General features: G+C 36.6%; 1 protein-coding gene across 5 annotated transcripts in view; it reads left to right on the top strand.

Moving 5' to 3' along the window:
• DGKB (diacylglycerol kinase beta) overlaps positions 1-26590 on the top strand; it is a 359718-nt gene that overhangs the window by 317953 nt on the left and 15175 nt on the right. The gene's annotated exons all lie outside the window — the stretch shown is intronic.

The following is a 26590-nucleotide window of genomic DNA, read 5'->3' as shown; positions in this document are numbered from 1 at the left end:
GCATCTTGGCTCTACCCATGAGTAGAATGACTGAGTTGCCAATACCTTTCAGTAATTTTCTTCACCTTTCTCAATGGGACATTATACAAATTATTAACTACAAGTTTATGAACATTCACCCTGCTTCCCATTCCAACTTGAGCATGCTGCCATTCAGAGGAGTTAGAAGGGAGCCCTGGGGCTTCAGCTACCTGGGAGCTCTCCCAGCATGCCAGTATTTTGTTGCAGAGATGAGTTTAGTGCCTTTTTTCCTTTCCTGATAACTGGCCAGCAGTTAGGTGTTCTCTTTCAGACAGTGGCTTTCCTTTGATTATTTTTCTCAAACATGAAAAATGTCTCTTGAGATTACAAAAAAAAAAAAAAAAGCAAAATTTGAATCAGAAACTCCCCAGATGTCTTATGCTTTCTCAGTATTTTCTGGTAATTATAACAATTTGACTTATTATGGAAATTATGCTACTCTTTCACGATGGTATAAAACAAACATGAAATGTTGCATGAAAGAGAAAAGCAAGGTTCTAATGTGAACTGTGTGGAGACAGACAAAGGATATTCTATTCAGAATCTGGCTTTGTGATTTTACTTTCTGAGAATTTTTCAACTTGAAAAAAAAAAATTGCGTTCTCAAGTTTTTCATATATTTCTCAAAATGTTACCACAGAGTAAGAAAAAAAAAGCATGGAAATGGGTCAGTTCACAGTAGCTAAATAATTACTGGGTTTGGGACTCACAGTTTGACAGCATGAATTCATCTTATGTGTTAGGGAAAGAGTTTTGCACAAATTTGGGCTAAGAGACATATCTACCCTGTCTCCATCCTCTTTGCATTCTCCCTTCAGGTATTTGTCCATATTAGTAAGAGCCCCCTGAGCCTTCTCTTCTCTAGGCTAAATAGTCTCAGCTGTCTCAGCCTTTACCTATAGCAGAGATGCTCCAATTCAATCATCTTCATGGCTCTTCTCTTGACTATCTACATGTCCATGTCTCTCGCGCACTGAGGAGCCCAGAACTGGACTCAGCACTTCAGGTATGGCCTCTCCAGTGCTGAATAGAGGGGAAGGACCACCTCTCTCTACCTGCTGCCAATATTTTGTCTAATGCAGCCCAGGATACCATTCTACATTGCTCACTCATGGTTAATTTGGTGTCCACTGGGACCCCCAGCCCCTTTTCCTGTTGCCTTCCAGCTGAGTGGCCCCCACATGTATTGGTGCCCAGGGTTGTTCCTATTGTACCTATTGTGTTCAAAAGTGACAGCTAAAGTTCCCATCAATAGGTACAGAGTTACCTATTGCCCACATTTCATTATATGCTTTTCCTTTAACGTGCCTAATTTGTGCTTGGATCATTTCAGATCCCATATTCCCATATGTTCACAGTTATCTCTATCCACTCCCCAAAAACACTTCTGTACAATTTTCAGAATTAATTCATTAAAACCTTGTGATAAAATACTGTATTAGTGGGTATCTACACTAAAGAAATGCGTCCTTGCTGACTTAATTACCAAATTCAGTGCAATGTCTTACTAAATTGTATTACAGTGGTACTACATGGAAGTGGTAGTGCAGGTACAGGAGATACCTCAGTGCTGACAGTAATTTTGAGAGTCAAGAGAGAACCACACATTGCAGCTTCCTCAGTATCTGGAGCTGTTCAGCTACTGAGTCTCAGTGTCCAGTCTTTACAGCCTAATCTGTGGATAACACCAACTTCCACAACAGCCTCAGCACATTAGGGAAGTACCCCTTTCTGCTTCTCAGGAACTGGGAGAGGCTGGAAAAGTCAAAGCCCTTCTGATGGAGTTAGAAAATTCTGATGCTGTTAGAAGATTCACTTTAGGAGAGCCTACCTGAACTTTCTCTGTTAGCCATCCACTGACATCAAGAACTTTCCAACAGTGGAGAACAGGAATCACCAGCACCTCAGCCATGGTGGCTTCTCAGCATCTGAGCAAAGGGTTCACATTCTCTCGTGGTGTGTCTAACAAGGGTTATATATCACATGGATATAGACTCATATACAGCTTGCTACTTAGGCTAGCCTAAAAATGATACCAAGGAAGAGAGGAGATGTAAATAGCCTGATGTTGTCATATTTATGACAAGACTAGCAGTCTGGAAGTGGCATAGTCCTTTTTCCTGGAGGCTTTTTCTAAGGTAGTAGCTGATCTCAGGAACTGAACACCATATCCCAGAGGGTTAGTGGCCATAAACTTCTCTAACGTGATAGGGTCAACATCCTTGGCTGCATTTATGGCTGTAAAATAAACAGGGAAAAGCCTCAAGCCCTGGCACATGCTCATTAGCAAGAATAGTCCCCAGTGGAAACTAACTTTCCTAGATGATGCCAGGGCACAGGCCAGGGACTGTTCCCAGTCAGCAGTACTGACAAAGCTATACTGTTATCTGGGACAAGAGAGTTTAACTGCATGGAAGGAAGCCATTCTGTGCCAGTTAGCCTCAGGGTCAGAAAACCTGACCTTGGTTAGTTTAGTATTACAGACAGAATTCTTTGACTGGAAGGCCAGAGGAGGGTAAGACAAAATGCAGATGCACAACACAGGCGATTGATCCGTGGGTGTAGGATGCATCATACTGGGCATTCTCAATTGAAATGCTGAAATCTGCTCATGTAGATAATATTTATTCCCAGATGATCCAGTAATGCACAGATCCAGTCTTAATGATCACCTCAGCACAATCTCAAATCCTAGAGGGCTTTTCTGTAAAAGATCTCTGCACAGTTTGGAAAGCCTGAGAGCAAACATGAGGACAGCTTCCAGCTCCTTAAAGCAGAAGGGGATCATCTGTTCTGCACGTACATGGAGAACAGAACGACGAGTATTGGGCTTAAATTCTGTCAAGAGATTCAGCTAGACTGGAAAAACTTTGTAGTGGTGATGAGAGTGAGGAACTGGAATAGGCTGTCTGGGGAGCCAGGTGAGTTTTTATCACAGCAAGGCTGTGGGAATGGCCGAGTGACATAGGTGAGGGGCTCCTGCAAGTGTCTGAAGTGTCTGCCTTTTTTTGTCTGTGGACCTTTACAAATGTCTGTATTGGTCATTTTTAAGATTTATTGTAAAAGTGTTGTTTGCAAGGGAGCATCTGATTCCTCCTGCTGTAGTTGTTCAAAAACTGCATCTTAAAACAGTGCAACACCCGCTGCCTAAGGTAAATTGGTATAGTTCTGTAGCCTGAGACACCTCCATCCTTACCAGAGGAAGCTGTGCCAGTACAAACCTAATTTTACACCAAGGGAGTATATTCATGCTGCTGTTTACACCGTGCATCTACATTAATATGTATTTCTATAACGGAGATAGGCTCTATTAAATTCTTCTGCTTTATTTCCTTCAAATTGAAGCTCTACATAAGAAAAGAGTGGCTAATGTCAAGTCAGTGCAAAGAAGAGGGCAAAACAAATAACATTAGTATAATTTGGTTTCTAAATTTACACATTTCCTGCTTTGATTTGATTTTTCTTGGTTTTTTCCCCCATCATGGATTGCTAATGTATCTTCTGGTTTCCAAGAGTTATCTTCTGTTTTCTCTAGGAAGACACAATCCTCATCCAGAGGGCAGTGCCTCTTAGGGTAGGCATTAACTGCCATAAGCTCAGCGTATTGCTGGAAAGTTATTCCTGTTACTGATAACAGTCCAAAAGCAGTTTCCAGAATGTTTATATTGGATTTAGTGTCTTTCCATATTAGAGATTTCAGATTTTACTGAAACAATTATGAGATTAAAAACTCAACATCACAACAGACAGATCCCTATGACTTCTACAGCAATCTATGGTATTAAAATGATAATAGCTACATTTTACAAATTAATTCAGAGCATGCTGCAGTGGACAGTGACTGGCTTTGCCAGAGATGTAGAGCAACAACTTAGCCTTTGTCCTTCAATATTGTTAGCCTCCTGCTTTACTTCCTTTAAATTGAGGAAATAATCAATAATACCAGCTGCAGCTGTTTCTGTCCCTTTGTCTGCCAGCCAATCAGTTTCAATTGCAAAATCAAAATCACAAAGAAGCCTGCAGTCATGGAATTAGTGAAGCCCAGAGACTTATGACATAATACACTCTCTAAGCTTTTAAAACTAGAAATTCTGCAGTGAGAGCTAGGTAAGTTCTTATACCTCTCTGCCTTCTTTCTCCCTTCATGCAAATGAACATATACCCACACATGCATACACATATCCATGTTTACATGGTTTTGCTCTATCAAGCTAATGTACATAATATTTGAAAGTTTGTTTGGGTGGGCTTTTTTTTTTTTGTTTTCTTTTGGAGGTTTCTTTGTTTAATTTTTTACAACTTTAAAAGAATGTCCACAGCTGTAGATGATGTATAAAGGGCAAATATTTGGATATTGGACTTTCAAATATAGACTTCTAGATACGGAGTTCCAAGGCAGAATTGCGTGACAGGATATGTATGCTGGATCTTTGTAGAACTAAGTCACTGTGACTTAGACCATATATGAATACAGATACTTATCTACCTGTTCTAGTCAGACACAAATAATTCTAAGGATTTTGAAATGCTAGTTCCATAACTTCAGTATTAATTATGCTAACCTAGGACCACTTACCTTCTTTTCAGACACTCAACTTAATCTTTGAGACTTTTTTTTTTTTTAATGTTGTGCTACTCACCTGGAAATTAAAATGCTATGCTTATGAGGATAGTCCTAGATGACTTCTTGGTTATACTACTTAAGGGTAATACTGAAATAGGATTTTATGGAGGTTCCCAGAATTTGCAATAGAGGCAAAGAGGTAGCCAGGATCTCCTAGCTGTTAAGGTATGGTTAAGTTCAGCAGGCTGAAGGAGAGGCAAATTGATGGTTTATCTCTCTTCATTAAAGTAGTTTCATGAGAGGGAATATGCTCATTGTGCTCAATAGAAATTTTCTTACATTTCATTTATTTCCCAAAGCAGTTCTGTCTGAGATATATTGCCTTCTAAAATTAAAAGTTTGATCCTTAATTAGGATAGTATTTTAAAAGAAAACAGCAGTAGAATTCCCAAATCCAAGAAATTTGAATTACTTGCTTCATTATTCCTCTGCCAGACCTCAGAGAACAGCTTTCCTGGTCATTTATGCCACTTTTCTCTGACAGAGAGAACAGAGAAATCTATGCTGTGTTAGCTGCTCTGAATGCACTTCCCATCTCTAGCAATGCTTTGTAATGGTACTCGGGAAACTCCCGTCTATTCCAGATGGGGAACTATGAATCCAGCCTGTGAAACCACATGAAGTCTCATGTTTTCTGAATTTTTAATGAGTAAATAGATATCTATCAATAAAGAAGGAGATGAAATGGCAATATTCACCTCTTTTTGAAAATTATTTTCAGTGATCTGAAAGTGAAAATCCAGTGACTTTTTTTTTTTCCGAGTAGAACTAACAGGATTCTTTGCTGCTATTGCAAATGACTGTTGCAGTACATTTCTGAACTGTAAGTTTATTTTTGACTGATATGGCTCCATAGTAGGTTTTAATGGTTCATTCTTTGCTAAAATCTTTGCTTGTCCTTGCTGTGGCATGGTTTCAGTGTCATGTTAAAAGCAGTCTAAAGTTATGAATTGTTAAAAATTATATGTGAAAGTTCATTATTTAATTCACCATGATTCATCTTGATTCAAATATTGAAGATGGAAATCACCACTATAAAGGCCAAATAGTTCTGAATGTTAGTGGTGTGTGGAAAAATGGGACAGAAAAAATGTATATAAGTAGCTGTTATTAAAATACATACAATTTTATTTATTTCAAATTATGTTCCCTTAAAATCAATAAGTCTTGTGGAAAAGATCTTTTTCTTTGAGGAGGAAAAGGGAGTAAAATATCATTGCAGACTAATAATTATTAAATAATCTATTGAAAATTTTATAGAAATTATAATACTATATTGTGAAAACTAGGGAATTGAGGGAAATTATTTCAAAGATCAAGTTTCAATAAGTGTGAAGACAAACTATTATCGTAATGTTTTCAGAAAAGCATTAACTACCAAAAAATACTGTTGTGTAGGAAAGTTATAAGTAGAAGCAGTGTGAATCCTGTGAAACAGAAAAACTACATAATCCAGAAATTTGGAGGTTACCATCACGTGTGGTATTATCAGTATCTGCGCCCTTTTAGCCTTTTGTGTGTTATTCCTTGAGAGACATCATTACAAAGCTTTATGAATTTAGTGTAGATGGTATTTAACGTACCATACAATAATGTTATTGGTACTTTATTCCTGCTGAGTCTACAGACTGTGGGTCTGTTCAGCACAGTGCTGTACTCTGTGTTGGGAAAGACTTGGAGAGCATCAGAGAACGCTCTCATCATTATCAGTGTGCTCTGCTATAGCCATCACTGCTATTCCTGTAACTTCTTTTATTGCAGCACACACTAAGAAGCAGGTTCTTTTCCCATTTCTAAAGGCATAATCTACTCTATCTGACTGGAAATGTGTCTTTTACCGTGAATATAACCTTTGGTTATGTTACAGACCTTTATCACTTTATTACACGTAAAGACATGTTTGACAGCTTCGAGGACTTATGTTTCAAAGTGGTAGAGATAACATCATACCATATTTCATTCTCCTAGCCAGATTATTTTATTTTTTTTTAATTTGGAGATTTTTTCAGTTATATGCACTCAATTTGTGCAGGCATTTCAAAAGGTGGCACAATAAAATATGTTTTAACTTTTTTGTTTGGATAGAATAGAAACTAATAAAAATTACAGGTGCTGTGGAGCAAATCCAGAGTTCCTGACCAAAACCACAAGTAACCCAACTGAATTTTGGTTAGCTGAGCTAGCAAAGAGATAGATGAGTTAAATCTGAGCCAGATTTGTCCTTTAATGTATACAAATCCTATAGTTAATGTAGCAATAATTCTGGGAACCTGAGGTCTTTTAATCCCCCGTGACATTTGCTAAATGACCTCTTGTTAAGTTTGATTTCCCCTGGGGGAGAAGAGGTGGAGAGAAGCACTCACATATATATACACAATCTAATTCTACAATTGCAAATGCAAACTTGCTTAAGCAAATCAGGAAGGGAGATCTGGCATGATGATTATTTTAATTGAATTGTTTCCCAGATCAGTCAAGAGATCAGAACTTGTTTGTTTATTTTTCTCAAATGCTTTTCTTTATGCAAGTGTAATACAAGTATTTATACTGTTACTTCCTCTCTGCCCTTCTTTTACATTACTTTTCTTTGGGGCAAAATTTATCCAATTCTTTGCCCTGTGAAACTACACACTCTAATGTAAAAGCTTCCTTCAACCAGGTTTCCATCACTATAAAATGTCTGCTCTTTAAAAATAGAAGTCTGTATACTGTGGTTTGGAACATGTTACTATCTGTCTTATCGATTATATTATTTATTTATTTATTATAGGCATTCTATATATAGATTTACACATACCTTTTTTTTCTGAACACGTAATGCAGATCAATTTGGAGAGAGAAAAATTTGATACTACATGTAAGAGTCTAGAGCATATACTGAGGTAGAAATACTTTAGTCCTTACAGACCCCAAAGCACAATATTAGCAAAGAGTACATATTACACAGGGGAGCAGTATAAAACATGCCATTTTTATGTTACTACTTTGAAATCAGATAAAAACTGGTTTGCTGTCCACTACCATGGGATAGTGTTTTCCAGCATTATTCTCTGTGTCTCTCGAATCAGTATCATTTATTGTTTCATTCAGTATTTGCTGAAGGAGTGGTTTTGTTTCCACCATGAGGTGCAGTGTTCTTTCACATCAGTAGAGTATTATACTGTCACTTTCTATTACACAATAATTCAGTGTTTTCATCACTCTACCAAGAGTTTATAATCCAGCTACAGAAATTCCCCAGGCCAAAACATGACATTCAGGGAGTTTCAAGGCAAACAACATATTTAAAATCTCATCCCAATGTTCAATTTGTAAAAGTATAAGCACATATCAAACTTTGATAGTTTGATTATATTTAATTTAGCAACTGTTTCATTTTCAATATAAACTTTGACTTTCAAGAAGTTAAAGGCATAATTCTTGGGCATAGGGCATTCAAATTAATTAGTATGTAGCATAGTGCTTCACTATGGCTCACAGCATTTGGTAAGTTCTGCAGGGGAAGTCATGCAGTCAATTCTATGAAATAAATTTTAATATCAAAATATTAATAAATAATTGGGATCCTATGAATCCAAACACAACTTAAATTGTGGTTGCGATGCCTAAAATCCACAAAGATCCAGTGCTTTTAATTTCTCCCATTGTCTAGACCCTTCAGGCACTGAAACGCATTAGGCACTGCGTAGTTGCCTGAAACTACCTGCTTTGTTGGAAAGATGTCAGAGTTCTGCGCTCTCAGCTTGCATGTAGCTGAATCCCCGTTTCCTGTTTTCAGGAATACTTTTTCTTGCTTTCCTCCTAATCCTATGACAATTATCTTTCTGCTTACACGTTGACGGTCCTCCAACATGCTGTGGAAACTAGCAGGCATTCTTCTGTATGGCTTAAAGCCTGAGGGTGTCACGTAGTACCAGGAGCTAATCAGTAAGTACTGCTGCTGTAGCTATAATTCTCTTTCCTAATAAAAGGCAACCTTGATCCATCAGTGCTCACCTTGTAACATGGCTAGAAGGATAAAATCCTAAATGAAAGGGATTGTTTGACACTTGCTACTTCCCTATGCAGCCAGTGAAGAAAGAGACCGACCTAACTTGAGCATCTTCTTGACACTTAATTGAGGGAGCTCTCTCTCTGTTGATGAGATGAGGAACTTAGATGTGTGTTTGTAGAAGGGCTGGATATGCTCATCTCCTCAGCTCCTTCCACCTCCTGTGCTCCCTGAACAAGGTGCAAGGATTTAGGTGCAGCATATCACAATCTCTCATAATAGTGAATAAACCATTTAAACAAAGTTAAGATATACTGCATTTTAAAAGGAGATACTGTGACATTAAAATAATCAGTGTGCCAGGATCCAGTAAGTAGCATTAGTAAGAGGTGACAGGACATGAAAGATGGCATAGAATGAATGATACAATAATAAAGGCAGAGCAGATGGCAGTTCTGGTACTAAGAGTACCGGCATGGTTCTCCATAAGCTGAGAGAACGGAGGAATTAACATGAAAGAAGAAGAAAAGGAAAAGACCAGGAAGTATATATTATGAATTTTGCTAACAGAAAATACTAGTCCAGAAAATACTGGCACTTCCCAGAGGATGCAAAAGACAGCAATATAAGAAATCTGACATAAATATTAGACTATAAAAAAGGTGATGCACGCTTTACCATAGGAAATCATCACTGTTATTAAGGGTTTGGGTTGGGAGAAGTTGGTTGGTCATTCTCAATCTTCTTACCCTGTTTTATGCTGTGTAAATTATGGCTACGGTTACGTGTCTGGTACTTAAGAAACTATCAGTACTATTTCCAGGTTATTTCCTTTGGGAGTAATTTGTGGGCATGGAAGGGGAAGGGAAGGGGCTAGTGAGTGCTCCAAATTCCCTCATTTGTTGACAAGTGTAACTACACCTGGTAAACAGAAATAGTCACTTTTCTCTGTTAGATGACATATCCATGCATCTGCATCCATTTAACGTGTTTTGGTACTAACTACTTGCAGGTTTTTGTAAATATTCATCAAAATTTATTTTGAAGGCTTTGCAGATTTTTTTCCTTCTCCTTCCTCACCCTGTGTTAACACTTGTTTTCTTTTTCAGTATGAAAACATAGAACAGTGAGTTAACGTTTAATGAGGATCACTTGAAATGAGTGATAAGGAAGTAAAAGAATACCTAGAAAAACTAAATACATACATAAATCAGCAGGGCCAGATGATGTTCAGTCAAGGGTTCTTAAAGAACTGTCAGGATAAATTGTGGATCCACTCGCCATAATTCTGACAAGTCATTAAGAACAGGTGATGTACCAGGGGTCTGAAGAAGAGCAAATGGCTTGCCAATTAGTTGTAAACTGGCAGATTGGACCACCTGGTCCAGCTGTATCTGAAATGTATTTTCCTTAAAGTTTTACTTCCAGTTCTTTATTGCTAGGCTACTGGGTTCACAGTTTGTAACAAAGAGAAATAACTGAGGATTTTTATATAACACAGAGAAGGAAAGAATACACAAACAAAAACAAGCCCCACAAGCTCGATTTGGTCTTTAAACCTGGTTGTATAGTTCCTACTTGTGAAGCTCACTCTCTTCAGGTATTTTTCTTTTTCATTTTCAAAGGACCTTTTTATACCTTTTATCACTTATTTGTGGGCCTCAGCTGTGCTTTCAGCACAGAATCAAATTGGAGAGATTTAAAAATATAAACTGTTACAAAGATACTAATATCAATTATCTGGCCATCACCTGAAAGTGAAATGCTAAATAAAAAGCTTTCAGTTTTCAAATAAGAGGGCAACAAGTATGGGAATTATTATTATTACTCTTCATTTTCAAACATGATGGATAATTAATTTCTACAAGCAAGCGTAACACTCTTAATTTCAGGTCTTAAGTAAGAGTGTCTTACCCCAAATGTGAATTTAGATTGTAATAGTCACAATTTGGTTAAAACTGAGGAAGATAGTTAGATAAAGAAATTTTGTTACGTAGTCAATATTAAAATTTGATAACTATTACAGTTAAGTGTCTATCTAATAATTCTTAGGGAGTTTTTTCAGTGGTTAAGACTGTTCTGCATACTTTTAAATGATGTATTTGATGGTATGAACAAAAACTGTGTTGAGATGAAAATAGAATGTATCAAGCCAAACATAACCTGTAGATTTATCAGCTTTTGTTGCATGGTATTAAAATAAAAATTCAATGTTCATCCAACATCCATTCAAGTATATACTTTAAAATGATCTGATGGAGGTTTCTGATTATCTGTGGAAGCCACAAAATATCATGCCAAACATGGACTTCAATTTTGTATCATCATCCATACAAGAAACTATATGGAAGAGTATACAAATATTAGTTTATATAAGTGCTAATGGAGGATAGGATTGAAAAAAAAAATTACAAAAGTTGTCATCTACATGCTTTGTGTATGGCAAAAAGCCATAAAAAAAAAAAAAAATAGAGCTTGGATGTCTGAGCAGCTGATGTTTGTAGCAAGAGGAAGAGCAAAGACAGGCTTAATTCTGCAACCAGTATTCACATTGAGTAACATCTGTTCATGTGAATAATCCTATTGAGCCGCAGGCACACTCGCAAGCTCAGAGAAAAGCCTTGCTACTGTATACAAGAGGCTTTATGATGGTCAGCCTAGAAAGAGATCATTGGCATTGTCCAAATGAGCAAGAACTAGTCAGCTTGAAAAAGATGTGAAGCCTGGGTGCCCAATTAATAACTGAATTTCAGGGTTTTCCTTTATACTATGACTTTCCTTCATAACTGCCTTCATTCACTCATTCATGCCTATTAAAATCCTCATGGATGGAAAAAATAGTTGTGAACAATAAGCTAGCATTTGCAAGAAGGCTGAGTGACTGAGCTGAAGTGAGGAACACTTCACAAGTCAGCCAAGGAAAATACAAAGTAAATGATTGGTCTGCACTGGGGTGGAATTTCTGCTGAACTGGGGAGGGAGCACTGTTCAGTGACACTGCCTTATGCGCACATATGTGTACATTCTCTTTGACAAACCTCCCCTGGGAGTCCGCAGTGCAATACAAAGTGTGTAGTTTACATCTTAATCTCTTAAATTAATAGTAGCAATTATTATTTTTTAATCGTCTCCTTCTGCTTATTATTTATGTATATTCCAGTACCTCCTAAGGAGCCTAATCAGGTGGCGGAGTTACAGGGAACAGAGTACTGCACAAACAAAAAAAAGTAATCCATGCCCTGGAGAGCTTGCTTGATGATCACGGCTGATCATTGATTTAATGTGTGAAACCAGAGCTATCAGAAAATTTTGAGGAAATGTACATAAATTAAGGTTTCCCCATTCCCATGAGATCAAGAAGAATCCAGACCTATAGCAACTCTATTGATTCAACAGGTATAGTTGGACCAGGGTCGTAAACGGGATATGGTGGCTTTCCTAAAGTTGCATAGCAGTTATATGGTTGAGCTGAATGAAATGCAAAACCTCTCTTTTCTCCCTGTGTCTTTGTTGCTCTGCAATTAATATTTAGATTTTAAAAAAAAAATGAAAGTGTTTAAATGATAATTTATTACACAACTCATCTGATATTATATCCATTTAGGAAGTTACAATACCAAACACATGGCGGTTATTTTATTCCTACAGAATTGGCAGGCTTTGGAGCAGATCCCAAATAAAGATCTATACTTCATATTATTAGCAGTAGTCATGATTCCTGTGATACAGCCTCAAAATATGGTCCTATTTTGTGAAACAGGAAAAGGATTAGGCAGTCTTTGTCTTAGCCTTTACAGCTAACGTGTTGCAGCAAGAAAATCTATGTGTGATGGGGGCTAAGCAAAAAAAGTAATTTTGGTTTGATAAAACTTAATTAAATTTTTGACTAACAGGTTTGGCCAATTAAAAGATCAAAAATGTAGTTTAAAAGAAGCAACAAGTAGGATTAGTTAAACAAAAAATGTATATAAAGTGTTTATTGTATATCTGTGTGGAAAATTCTGTAAATTTAGTTTATCAAATGTTTTATGTACATTGACCATAAAAGGTAAGTTAAAAGAACAATCTTAAGGCTACAGAGTTAGAACTCAGAACAGTAAAGTGTCAATATTCAGACAGTCTAATCTTAATTCAGTCCTTTTGTGAAGACCACAGTTTTCTGGACTCCATATAGTGTTGTACATTGTATCTTCCATGGTAAGTGCCATGAACTTCACTGTCTATATTGTGCTTTGATGATATAAAGAACTATTTAAGCACTGGGAATTAGCATTGGCAATGTCATATTCCAAGATATTTTGGAAGAAAACATATGATGGAAAAAAATATCTCAAAACTTAGCAATTAACTCTGTTTTCCCTCACTGCCCTCCTTTTATCTTGCCCTTTGTTTTTGTTTGATTGTTTTTTATGTTATAACCAAAATAGCATTGATTAATTTTGTTTTATTCTGAGAGGATACTTTTCCATTTATTCAAAAGATTTAGGACTGGGTCCAGTTCTCATTATATCTGAATATGAGTTGAGTCAAACTTTTTTTTAACTTTCTCTATGCTTGCTATTGAGAGAACACTTGTTCTTAGAGTTTGGTTTGGTTTGATTTTCCTTGCACAAATCAGGATAAGGAATCTTAGCTGGGCTTTTTGATTGTTAACTTTGTAAGGATGTTTCTGCTCTTGCTCATTTTTTATTTTGTGTATCTGTTGAATTTTACAATATGTTTCTATTTTAATTAAAATAAAATACCTGGAATATTCGATTGGTTTTAAGTTTTGCAACAGCTTGGGTTTTTGTTTCTGTTTTTTTACAAATTCAAAAATAAATAAAATAAAAATAACACAAACCCTTGTGTTTTAAGCTCAGATTGACTTGGCAGTTCCCTTTATATTAATTGTATACAAAACAGTTTCCTACAAGTAGTCAAAACACTAATGTTTTTACTTGCACTTTTTAAAGCCTTTTTAACTGAACATTGCCAGAAATTACAAGAAGCTGATAACTGCCATACACTGTTACAGATGTTTCAGCTTCTGCAGTAAGGACTCAAATAAGATTTTCAAGAACACTGATATTTTTAGCATTTTGTAACTCTAGTGACCATTATCATATAAAGGCCGTGAGAAATGAGATATTTTAAAAGTAGCAAATGGCAGCTTTTACAGTTATTAAATAAAGCTTTGATTCATGTGGGTTGATGGCACAATTACAGCATGTTCAACCCAGCTCTTGAAATATGATTAACATAAGCTGATATTGTAGTTAAATATTTAGGTGATGCACAAGACATTTTTTCTCATTGATTCCTGATATTGTTTTCATTTTCTGGAAATATCACAAGCTGTGTCACACATACCTATAAACCTGGATTACCTCTCTTTTCCTTTAATTTCTCCTATTCATATAGGGGAGGATCAAAATTATACTAAATTTTTCATAAGTCTAATATCAATAAATGAATATTTAATGAAATACAAACACAGGCATACAGAATAAACTGGTTTCAACAGCTGTGAACAGGTTTTCATTTAGTGCATGGCACACTTACCTAGGATTCTTGACTCAAAAAAATTAGGTATATTATAAAAGGATGAAAAGAGGACTATAAGTATTCATGCTTTATAAGGAAGTCGTTGGATTGTTTGTTTTGTTTTTTTTTTCATATAATCCATCAGTTGCGAGATCTTCTTTCACAACCCCTGAAGCATTGTTCCGTTTCATTTTAGTCAGCCAAAGCAGCTGGGTGTTCATAGTTGCAAAATGTTTACTCATGACCAACTGCTGTTTTGTATACTGCTTTTCATCACTAGCAAATATTTCCTTTTGCACTACTACTCCATGCTTGTCATAACTTCTCAAGGAGCAGCATTGTAACATGTATCCAATTAATCAATGATTTCTTTGTCTCTTCTGGCCTGATTCCTCCTGTGATGTGTGCCTAGGGAGGTGTGTACACCACAGAAGATCCCCCAGACTAGCAAATAAGACTGTGCAGACACAAAAGTCCATCCATAGAACTCCAGCCATAGGATGATCTCCTCAGACCTTGACAGCTTTGTGGTAGTAGATTGAAAGTAATTGGCTGGCCAAACTTATTATAAAGATGTTTTGAAGTGTGATTGAGATATCTCATGACAGGGACACCTGATTCACTTTTAAAATGGCTCCTGAATAACCACAGCCATTTGGCCTATTATGAGATAACCACGTCAGCCATATGGTTTGTAATCTGTTGCTGCAGATTCCAGAAGCCTTAGGCTGTGATCGCTCTGATCACAGAGCAGTGATTCTGACAACTCTGTGGTGCTACCCTTGTCTAACAGTCGCAGCAACAATAATGCATACAATAAATACAAATTAAAGATATGGACATATGCATCCGATACTGTATAACTGAAGAAGCTCGTCAGGCTCACGACTGCCTAGCACTAGATGCAAGACTGGGAATCCCAGGTCCTCTAGTTGCACAAAAAGTCATAGCTCCACAATAGTTAGCTCAGAAATTGAATGAAATGTGTTTTGCTAATGTATAATAATACTTATTTATGAAATATATTTTAAAGCAACCATCCAATTATTTCATTTATGTATAATTGCAACATGCTTTTGCCAGATGGTGTTTCATATCAGGTCAAAAAATAATGAAGGAATTTGGCATTAGAAGTGAAGTAACAAGAAAAGATGAGTAACTAGGGATTGCAGATTTGTTATAGCAATTTTTTTTTTCTGAAATCAAGCTTTTGTAATGTTGGGGGTTTTTTTTGAGTCCCTTCCCTGTGGATTTATTTGTACTTATTGCATTTTTGTCACACCTTATTAGAAGTTAGCAAAGATAATTTACAATGTGGTGAAACAAACTCCCAGTTCCTAGAGAAGCGTAGACTTAAAATAATTTGTCCTTTCCTTTTTTAGATTATTTATTAGACGTATTAAAGAGGTTTAATCAGTGGCTGGGGATGGAAGGAGGTGATTTGAAATTCTCTATAGAAATAAATAGTTTTCCAGAAATATTTTTCAAGAAATTTCTTCAAAGTGCAATATGTCCATTTGCACTATGGACAACATTTTGTTCCCGTCTTGAATAGAAATGTATGTCTTGTAAAAAGTGCTGAACAAATAAAACGAGGAGACCTGTGGCTCAGACATGTTAACAGTGCACCAACAAATCTACTTATCCAAGAATACAAATGCTATTTTTATATTCCCATGTTTCTTTTTTCTTTCTTTTCCTTCTTGTCTCAATCCCTTCTTGGGAACAGCTTCAGCTTTTATTGATATCATAGTAATGGTCATCAGGCCATTTACTTCCACCTGAACTAACATGATTGCTGGTAGTTTTTGATTCCTGAAATCTTTGCCTAATTAAGAAATAAAAAATTGAGCCTGAGCCATTTAATACAGAAGTAAGTTATGGTCTCAGTGGACCCTGTAGGAATTTCACGTTTTTCAAAGATTATTAGGATTGGATTTCAATGAGTACATCACAAGTGACAGGTTTTGCATCTCCTAGGAATCATTTCACCCAGCTGTCTTATTCTTTTAAGTATTCTAAATCTCCTACCAAATATTATCAATATTTCTATTAATCAAGAATGTCACTTGAAATGAAAATTTTCATTTTATTTTGAAGGTTGATTTTTAAAAGTTACTTTACATGAAAATCTAGAATTTCTCAGAAGAGTGGATGTTCTCAGAGAAATGTGAAGTTTTAGTCTAACTTTAATATCTTGGAGAGGAACTGCTTTCTCTACAGGCATTTTGATCAGCTTTAAATAGATCAAGGGTACAATTCTTCATTTAACGTTTCTTTCTTTCCCAGGCAAAATGCTCATTTTCCGTAACCATGCATTTGGAAAACACTAGTAACTCTGGCCTTATGGTTCTGTGAAAAATGAGACCCAAATGCAAAAAAAAAAAAAAAAAAAAAGGCTAAGATCCTGGAATGGAAAGATTACAACTTGTCTTTTGCTATGCTAGAATCTAAAGCCAGATGTATAATACAAATACTCTAGTGGAATATGGAGGGAAAAGGAGAGATAATCTGATCTATACAGATGCTAGCAGTCAAAATTACTCAAGCTATACTGAAATTTCTTTTTGCACCTGGCACTGGAGGTGTTAGCCATGCCAGTTCAGTCCCCCAACACAGATGTTCTTGTTGTACCACTTCTTGTGTGTGACATTTAGGTTTCTGTTTAGCTTGGCTTAGCACACATAAATAGTGTAATCCAAAGACCACCCATTTATTAGTGCACCTGCATCTTCTGCTTTCTTTAATTCCCTTAGTATATTCCAATCCCCTTGTGCTGCTGATCCTAGTGCAAAGTCGTGTTATGGAAAATAAAATATCAGCTACTATCACCATGCATGAATTACAATGACAAAAAAAATATTTTTCAAAATCAATTGCACATTTTATTATACATGTAAGGCTGAATTTTCAGATGCCTCATATATTTACATGCAAACCTGTTTGTTGTACACAACCTTATTTATATTGCTTTATAATTAGTATTCTGAAATCACATACCATAGTTACCATAGAGATAGGCCTGACTAAACAGAGCACTTAACAGTCATGCTTGAAACATGCATGTAGTCTGTTTGATATCATGGAATATCCACGCTTAAATGATTTGTTGGGCAGAGACCAAAATTAAGGTCCTTCAAATATTTGTCTCAGAGCCATTTGTTGAAAGTAACCTGGAACATGAAAATTCCAGAATATTCATGAACAATCTTCTGTCCTTCCAGATTAATTTCAACCCTCCTACCCTTACTTTCTAGTGTGTAATTGATTACATTAATGAAACCAAACCCAGACTAGTTGTACCAAATTCAAATTCAATTTGAGGTTTACTCCTTCTGTTTTGGACTGGAGACAGGACTTGTCAACCTGAAAGGTGTCTTTTCCTTCTGTATCAGTTGGCATTATTAAGGATATTAACTCTCCCTACAAGTATTGCCAAACAACATATGGCATATATTGTGCAAGTAGCACATAGAATCATAGAATAGTTAGGTTTGGAAGGGACAGGTTGCTCAGAGCCTCATCCAACCTGACCTTGAATGTTTCCAGGGATGGGGCACCAACCACCTCTCTGGGCAACTTAGAATCATAGAATGGTTAGGGTTGGAAGGGACCTTCAAGGATCATCTAGTCCAACCCCCCTGCAAGGAGTAGGGATATCCCCAACTACATCAGATTGCTCAGAGCCTCATCCAACCTGGCCTTGAATGTTTCCAGGGATGGGGCATCCACCACCTCTCTGGGCAACTTGTTCCAGTGTTGTACCACCATCATTGTAAAAAAAAAAAATTCCTGATATCTAATCTAAATCTACCTCCCTCTATCTTAAAACCATTACCCCTCGTCCTATCACAACAGGCCCTACTGAGCAGTTTCTCCCCATCTTTCTTGTAAGCCCCCTTTAGCTATTGGAAGGGCACTGTAAGTTCTCCCTGGAGCCTCCTCTTCTCCAGGCTGAACAGCCCCAACTCTCTCAGCCTGTCCTCATAGGAGAGGTGCTCCAGCCCTCTGATCATCTTCGTGGCCCTCCTCTGAACCCTCTCCAACTGGTCCATGTCCTTCTTGTGTTGGGGGCTCCAAAGCTGGATGTACTCCAGGTGGGGTCTCACCAGGGCAGAGTAGAGGGGGAGAATCACCTCCCTCGACCTGCTGGCTACGCTTCTCTTGATGCAGCCCAGGATGCAGTTGGCCTTCTGGGCCACAAGGGCGCATTGCCAGCTCTGCAAGTGCACATTGCCACATTGTTGAGCTTCTCTGATAAGGCTCTGAGCAACCTGATCTAGTTGGGGATGTCCCTGCTCCTTGCCAGGGGGGTTGGACTAGATGACCTTTGAAGGTCCCTTCCAACCCTAACCATTCTATGATTCTATGATTCTTATCCACCACCACCATCTCCAACTAGATCAAGTTGCTCAGAGCCCTGTGCAATCTGGCTTTGAATGTTTCGAGGAATGGGGCATCTACCACCTCTCTAGGCAACCTACATATAAGTTCCATCCTTTCATCTGCTTCTTCATTTGCTCCTCTGTCAGACTTGTCAGCCCTTTATGAATGTCCTGAAAATCCTAGGCCACCTCAGACAACACCAAACACATTTAGTTTGATGGGAAACTAAATCAAAGCTGCTTTACTATCACTGACTGCAGGAAGTTTAGGAAGATTGTCTGATTTACTTAGATGATATGAATACCTGCCACAGACTTCACTGAATTTTACTTCATTCAATTGCCTGATACTTCTTCTGTGCGAAGAGAAGGTGTGGACAATGTTTGTAATTGAAACTGCAATCCAAAGTGTGATTGTGGCATTTGTTTAATTAACCCAGGTACTGAGAGAGTGAGGGCACAGAAGCTTAGGAGGCCACTAGAACTTGAAGTCTCAGCAAGCTCATATAGACTGTACTGATGCTATCACTGCTGTGTTTTCTTTCCTGCTAGTACCTATCCAAATAACAAACTTTAATATCTCTACCATGCTGAAGACTCCTCCCTCAGCTGCGGTAGAAATACATAACTTTACATAACATAAATACTTTAATGCTGGCATTCTAGACCGTCAGAAATTGCTAAAAGTGATGTATGATACATCTTACTGATTTTAAGAATACTTTCCTGGGGTTAGATTCTTGGTTAATAACAAAAAAATTTCTGTTGTTCAAACCAGTATCCATTCTGCGTACTCCGAACACCATAGAATACTAGCATAGTAGAGAAAGCAAATGGAATTTGTTCTCATAAAGTGAAAGAGGAATGAGGATCATTTCTGGGGGAGTTTCTGAGCTGCTGGACCAAAATCGCTACCATTTTAATCAAAAGGAGTTTTAATACTCATGTAAATGGAATGAAGGTTTCTTTCTGGCAGATAACTAAAAAACTCTTTGGTGGATAAATATAGGGATAATGCCATTATTAGAGTTTGCTGCCCTGCAGAAAGGGAACATTTATCCCCTCTTAATACTAGTCCTCTTAGAAATGTGCAAATCAAAGCTGATTTTCATTGATCAGATTTCTACATTTCCATCAATATTACTGTATTTTTCTTTTTTAGGCTGTGGCATTTTTATAGGCTAATCAAATATCCAATATTACTAGGAGCCATTTAAAGTGAATGCCAGAACTACTAAGGAGTAATTTGAGAATTAGATCTATTTTTGTTAGTTGAAATGATCTTGACTTGCTCATATTGTATTGTACCTGATGCTCAGTAATATGATAGTACCAATACAAATAGATAGATATCCGGTTTGAAGTTCTTAAATATCTGTTAAAAGTGGTGAGCAGTCCAAGCACATTAAAATTCCATTTTCTCCCATACAAGTGTTTGCTGCAGATGACCCCCACTGATCTTAAATATATTTCTGTATCTGTAACTGAATAGAGGTTTTCCGTACAGCATGTTCTAATGGTACTCTGGCCTTTAGCCAACAAGGCACTGAATAAGGCTATTTTTAAAATACAGAAACTGGGAACAGCTGCAGCAATCAAATTTGATAAAAACAGAGAGGAACTTTGCTTTTTTTTTTTTTTTTTTTACGGTTTGTCCAAGTTTAGACTCCTTTCATAGAACAGCTTTTGTTCTGTTGGATGAAGGGGGTATAAGAGTAACACAGTGAAATCCTTTTGAACAAATAACTTTTACAAGAATACAGATTAAAATAATAGGGGGCTTTTGGGTGCAGCAGCATGTTCAATGCAATTGTACCTCAAACTATTAAAAGAATAAATCTATTAAAAAAAAAGAATGCGTTTTTATCTGCCAAGCTTTACCATAAAAGACTTATCCATAATGATCTTCCAAACTGGAAGATGAAACCTCTTGTTTCAAATCTTGAGCATCTGAACATGGGTATTTGGGAGTAGTTTTTGGGTGGAAGTGATTTAATTTGAATGCTCTGGGGTGGGTTTGGTTTTGTTTTGTTTTGTTTTTTTAAATTCTTTTACAATTAATCAAAAAAAGTTTCTATTAAGAACTCTCCTCTCCTTCCCCCTGGTAAGCTGGGGAAAAAAAAAGTTCACTTAAGGAAAAGTTTTACAAAGCCCTTCTGTGCACATTTAAAACTTTCATGAAATATTTAATTATAAGGACTGATTCTTCCTTGTTTGCCCTCCTATTTTTTTGGGAAACTTGTCATTGAATGATTAATGAGAGTCAGGAGATTATTATGTACACACACAAAAAAATCCATTACACAGTAGTAAGCTGAGCTATATCTGTTAAATGATTCCATCAGAGTCTTTGTGCTAGACTGATGCAAGACACAAGATACTGGGTGAAATCTGGGCCCCGCTGAAGTCGGAGTTTTGCCACTGAATTTGGCAGACACAGGATTTTATTGATTGCATTCATTTTAAGCGTCAAAAATAGCATCCTTGCATTTTTTACCCCATTAAAGCTATTTAGTGCATCATCAGTTTAGATGATAGAGCAAAGATGTACTAGATTTCTCACATATGCATAAATACAGGTATATATCATACGTGTGTATGTCCGCGTAGGTGTAAAAGGCGTATGCATTTTTGTGTATGTTTATATATATAAAATATCAGCTTAACTTATTACCACTGTATCTGAGTATCTCACCATAATGAAAATTACAGCAGTGATATATCATTCTTTCTTCGCACAGAGAGGCAGGCTTAGCTTGTTTTGTTTTGTTTGGTTTTAAAAACAGGAAAAAAAAAATATGAAGACAAGAGTAAAGACTTGAGAATCAATACTGGCATGAAATAGATGTATGGAGCCTCCTGAGATTTTTAATGTTTACAAGCAAACTCAGCAATGCAAAATACACAAAACTGGGTCAAATACTATAGATGTAGAATTAGATATATACCCTCAAAGTCAATGTTAAGAGGGAAAACAGACTTTTAAAAGCAGAGGGCTGAAATTCAGAAGTTGTTGATTTATTTCCTGTCTCTGCCACAAACTTCATGTGTAATCTTGGCCAGGTCAGTTTTGCAAACTCATGTGCTTAACGTTAGGTGGTAGAAATAATATTATGACCCTTGTGGGTCTACACACAATATATCCAGCTGACTATGAGAACAAACCTTTTGCAGGACCTAGATTTGTCTCAGTATAATTTTCACTTTGTAAAATGGACATAATAATATTATTTTTCCCCAATACTTTTTCTGTTTTATTTGTCTATGTTACAAATTCTTGAAGACAAGACCTGTCTTTTGTTATATGTCTGTGAATCAGTAACAAAGCAGAGCCTTGACATCATCTGGACCTCCAGGTACAACTCAGATATAAACAATTACAAACGTTGAGGCATATGTTACTTTAGGTAGCTTCTCTAAAGCAAAGCATAACAAAAAACAGGATGTTCAGATTGCTCTTGCTTTACTGATTTCCTGTAACCAGGAATTTAGAAAAAGCCATTCATTTGAAATCAGGAGAATACTGTGACATTGAACACATTTTTAGCTTTTTATACAACAGCAGTCCCTATCCCTGCATATGGAAACAACCCCACATTCCTGCATAATGGGTAACTGTAGATTTAATACATGCCGTGTTCTAGGAAGATACTGAAGCATTCATGTGGTGCAGAGTGTTAAGCTCAGGAGTTTTTCAAGGGTCATCTGGCATAATACCAGTTTTCAAATTCTTATCCAGTATTTTAACTGGAATAAAAAAATTTCCAGCATGATGATTACTAGAGTTTGATTACATTTAGTAAGTCATGGAGCCCCTTCTCTTCAAAGACAAACTGCTGCCAGAGACAGATTTACCACTGACCAGCAGTGTTTTTATGCAAATATGCCTGAGTGAGTGCAGTAACCCCAAGTTATAATAGGGTCATTCAATCTCTTGCCAGGACAGCAATGTTTATATATTGCAAAGATAAATTGGATATCAAAACCAGTTCCATTACAGAGGGAAAGTTCTCTATGTAAATCAGTATTTCTAATCACACTCTGCTTCTTCCCACCCCCTACCCCATTTTGCTTTCCTTGCTTTATCTTCATAGATGAATTCCAAATGTGGTTTTCTCTTGTGTGTTCACTTTGAATATTGAAGTGTTCAGCTAATGCCAAGCTAATGGATAACGTAAACTCCTCACTGCAAAGCTTTAAAGTCTCCAGGTGTGTTTCCTTATGCCTTGGGGAAGTGCTGTAAAGGGCAGTGTTTTGTCTGCCACTTGTGCAAGTTTCTGTTTGGACTTCTCTTTCTCCTGCTGCCTGATGGGAAGAAACGGGCAGTATCTCCCTAGTGACTTTATCTCTCCATCAGGAATGAGTGCAAGGGGTCAGATGCCCCTCTGCATGTTAGTCACCATCTGCTGACAGCAGCGCTCCCCCCCGAGAGAGATGCCTTTGTTTACTGATGGGACTAATATGAGGAGACACGTGAAGTACTTTGGTTTGTGGAAGAGGGCAGGAGAGGCATGGTGCTATGAAAACATTCCCACACACTCTAATGGCTCATTCACATAGAAAACAAGCGAGAGCCTTCAGCCCTTTCACAGAGCTCAAAGTAGAACAAACGGACTCAAGAACCCCAAGGCACCATTCAGAAAACACTTTCCTAATGCAGTAAAACTGAGATGCTCTCCATGATAACTTACCTATGAGACTTCACCTCTCATTTAGGCAACGAAATGACCTTGCTATATTGAAAAGCTGCTCAGTATTTGGTAGTTGCTGTTGTTCGCTGTTAGCTGCTAAATTCTTTTTTTTTAAATCTTCAGTTTCCTAAACCTAAATCTCCTGAAAATTGGTTATAATAGATGAAGCATGCATTGGAGAATTTTATCACTACAGCCACCAATTGATTATTTTATCTTTAGAATGAAATCTGTAGAACACAGAAGAAATAAAACATGCCTAAAAAGAGATACAGTTTTTGCTCTGTAGTTGGTAGAGACACACACAGATGCACACACAAGTGTGTAACTTTAGAATATAATTTGAGTATGGAGAAGAAGTGACTTTCTGAATTAGGTCTCAAACACATTGGGATACATGTCATGGAAAAGTCCACATGATAAGCTGTTTTAAGTGATGAATGGTGTTTAGTGAACAGCAGCATTCATTATTCTGGTATTTATAAGATGTATAAGAAGACAATACAAACAGTGATATTAGGTCAGCCCACAAATTTGTGTAGCTCAGTATCTGACCTCTAACACCAATCTGTATTGCATGATTAGAAATAAAACATAAAAGAGCAAACTTACAGTTATTCTTCCATCAAGACACCCTACCAAATACATACCAATCTGTGATTTAGCGAATTTCAAAGTATGGCATTCATTTCTAGTACGGCATCATGGTATAACAAAGTACTATGTAAAAAGGATTTCCTGCTTGTTCTAGAAATGCTATGGAACTCCTTAGTTCTTGCATTTTGATAAAGACTTAATTACAGAACTGTCTTCACCTACTCGATGACACTCATTATTTTCTCATCTTTCCTCTATTCTTCTCTTTATTTCCCAAAGGGTCCTAGTCTAATTTATTTTCGTAGATAAGCTGTTCCATATTTGTTACCATGTTTGTTGCTCTGTCATTTCCAGTTATTTTATAGCTTCCTGTGCATTGCTGAGTGAACCGGAGCTACAAACTCCATACTGTGTGGGTGTACCAATCATAATATTTGATGATATTTGATCAATATTGACCATTGAGCTGATATTTTCATAGAAGTAGCCACAGTAACTCTGTGATCTTAATTCCTGCATGACAGTATTACTTGTAGCCCAGCAAAATAAATATGCATGTACATATATGGACATACACACACCACAGATAAACACCCCCCATATTTATTTTCAGATGTAATATAGATGCATGTAACAGTCTACTTATCTGTACTTAGTTCTGTTATATGTAGTTACCTCTGTTTCCCCTTGTGGGCATTAAGTATTGAATTTTCTTCCTTTGTATATCCCATTACTCAGTACTGTAAAATTCCTAACATTTTTTTATTTTTACTTCGCTGAATCCTCAGTAGCTCACTATCTACTTCTATTTCCAGTTTATTTAGGGGTATATGTTGAGCAGTACAGAGGGCAGCACAGATCTTTCTGAGAAATCAGTGATAACTTTCCAGCAGAAGGAAAAATGACTTCCCCTTTCCTAACTTTCAATATAATAGAAGACTTGATCTCTTTTAATAGAGCTTAGTCTCTTTCAGAGTCTTCAGTGGGGACCTTCTAAGAACAAATGTAATCCGTTCATTGATGTCTTGACCCTTTATATTCAAACAGCCTACCTGTAGCCATGTAAAATCTTTGAAGAATGGGACTAAAATATACACACTCCCTTTTCCACTTTTGCTCACTCTGAGTTCTTGTCAAAGTCAATATATCTCAAGGATTTGCTGAAATGGATATGACTATGCAAAAGCATCAGGTCGAATATATTAGCAAGTGCAGGAGCACGAACTAACCCTAAGTCAATAACTGCATGTTAAATTTGCTTTAGTTTTTACTGCTTCTGAATGAAGATCATGTCTAATTTAAGCTTCATTCTAAAAATATTCATATTTGGCCTAAAGTAACCCCACTTTGGGAATGTGCCACTGTAAATGTGAAGCTTTTGAAAAGGCTTCGCTTTTTTGGTAGATAAGAGTATTGTTCAGTTCCATTTTCCAATGTTTAATATACCACATTTTTTGAGATATGTATTATAGATCAAAGGACAGTATTTGGCCCTTAGTTACCTACTGTCACTGGCACTAATCTCACAGCTATTGAAAAATGATGCATCAAATTTATATCACTGCAAATGTCACTATTCTGAATCTTGCATATGTTGCCTGAGCTGTCAGTAATAAAAATCTGTTCTTAATTATTATCCCATTTTAAAAATAATAATTTTCTAATAACCCAGTGAATAGGAATTTGATGTTTTCTTTGGCTGGAAACATTTAAATGATTTAGTACATCTATAAAGTTCTTGTGCTTTTATAATATAATAGCTTTTGCAAATGAGTGGGGCTTTCCCATTTAAATCCCTGTGGCTATCAAGAAAAGCAGAATTTGTTTAAATCTGAGTTAAGTTTAAAAGTGAGTAACTTAAGGAAAACTTTTTAAGAGAAAAACAGTTCAGCAGAAAGCCAGACATATAAAATTGAGTTTACATGTGTTACAGGGATGCAAACTATGAAAATGTATAGTTAAAATGAATTGTATTGTGTATTTTAATCTTTTGTCAATCATATTGTTTTTTTCTTAATAGGAAAGTATAAAGTTTATTTTTGCTTCATATATATTATGTGGAACTGATTTCACTGTGATGAGAAAATGAAAATAGCAAACAATATTAAGAAAGTATAAGAAGAAAAATGAAGGACAGTATCACATTTTCTGGTTGGAAGCAGAATAATCCAGACCATAAATCCTATTTGCTTTTAATACCTTTTTTTCGCCCACCTATCACAGTACTTCTTTCAGTTAATTACCTTCATTCAAAACCCAAAGAAGTGAACAGAAAAGACTCCCTTTGAAACTTTGGACTAGTCTCGTAGATATGATAATTAGCATGAAATTCTACCTTCATTAAAGGTTGACGGGTTTAAAATATACAAAGAGTAATGTGCTCTCCTTTCTTTGTTTTTTTCAATGTGATGATAGACTCTAACATTTTAGCTCATTGCTGTGCTTCACTGGATAGCATACCTTTTGGAAACATGGATATTAACAGCCAATCTATAAAACACACATAATATACAGATTTAAAAAAAAAATGTTTCTTTTTCTTGTCCATCAGGTCCTGGCAACACGTATTTAAACAGGAGCATATAAAACATTTCTTACAAAAGACCCTAGCTGATTCTGGATAATATTTCATTACCTTATTGGTTGCTCCTCAGACTAGACTGCTATATTACTGTTTAGGTTTCTGGTTGTATCTCTGTGTCTGAAATTCTAGACAGAATTTGTCCTTGCCCCTTGAAATCAAGCAAACAAATAT

Source organism: Chlamydotis macqueenii, chromosome 2 (assembly GCF_036417535.1).
Source record: "Chlamydotis macqueenii isolate bChlMac1 chromosome 2, bChlMac1.mat, whole genome shotgun sequence".
NCBI lineage: Eukaryota > Metazoa > Chordata > Aves > Otidiformes > Otididae > Chlamydotis > Chlamydotis macqueenii.
The sequence above is the reverse complement of the archived record's forward strand: the minus strand, read 5'-3'. Positions and strand labels throughout refer to the sequence as shown.